General features: G+C 37.9%; 1 pseudogene; it reads right to left on the reverse strand.

The window, feature by feature from the left end:
• Nucleotides 1-326: 326 nt before the first annotated feature.
• LOC115221862 lies at nt 327-443 on the reverse strand (annotated as a pseudogene).
• Nucleotides 444-1,067: the final 624 nt, after the last annotated feature.

Here is a 1,067-nt window from a genome sequence, read left to right on the forward strand (position 1 = left end):
CAAAGAGTTATGGCTAGAAAGAATAGCCATAACTCTTTGACTGCTATTTCTAAATTCGGTGTGTGGTGAGGCAAATCGTTGCTAAACCCTTAATTACTTAGTATATATATATATATATATATATAATATATATATATATATATATATATACATGACGGGTTTCTTTCAGTTTCCGTCTACCAAACCTACTCACAAGGCTTTGGTCGGCTCGAAGCTATATTAGAAGACACTTGTCCAAGGTGACATGCAGTGGGACTGCACCCGGAACCATGTGGTTAGTAAGCAAGCTACTTACCGCACAGCCACTCCTACGCCTAAGTGTGAGACGCTTACAGCACCTCGGTTTCCCAAGCGGTCACCCATCTAAGTACTCACTAGGCTCGACATTGCTTAACTTCGGTGATCGGACGAGAACCAGTGCTTTCAACGTGGTCCCAGATAGCAGATAACAATGGCTTCTGTGAGAAAACATGCTCGTTAAAGAAAAGAAATGTAATTTCGGAACCCTAGGTTGACAGATCATTCTAGCATCACAGTACATCAAAGTAGGTCTAACAGAACAGTGAAGGCTTTGAACAAAGAAAGGGACTGATTTGCCTACATATGCAGAAAATATGTAGCGTTGAGCATGGAAAAGCTAAAAGCTTGTATTTAAGAGGGGTCAAAAAACAAGGAACTCGTGAAAGACCCATACTTTTCAAGATTCAAAGAACAATACTGAGGTTGTAAAAAAAAATTCTTGGGAGCCATAAAACAGATAACAGTTTCACCAAGATTTAAGAGCTATGAAAGAAAGATTCCGAGTACCCTGGTCCAGCTCAAAATGTGTCTGAAACGCCGATTTTGTGACTCGTCTGAGTAAATGAACATTATATCATTGATAACGTTTTACCCTTTTGTCACTATTATCTGATTCTATGAATGTAATTTAATCATAAACATCAGCTTGTGTAAAGTTATGGTTTTTGTCTTATTTTTTTCCAAAGGCAACAATAATGATTTGTAGCCGTTAAACTTTTTGCTTTTATATACATAGGAATTAGGGGTATAGCATGTCTCCATAACTA

Source organism: Octopus sinensis, linkage group LG18 (assembly GCF_006345805.1).
Source record: "Octopus sinensis linkage group LG18, ASM634580v1, whole genome shotgun sequence".
In the NCBI taxonomy this organism is placed as follows: Eukaryota; Metazoa; Mollusca; class Cephalopoda; order Octopoda; family Octopodidae; genus Octopus; species Octopus sinensis.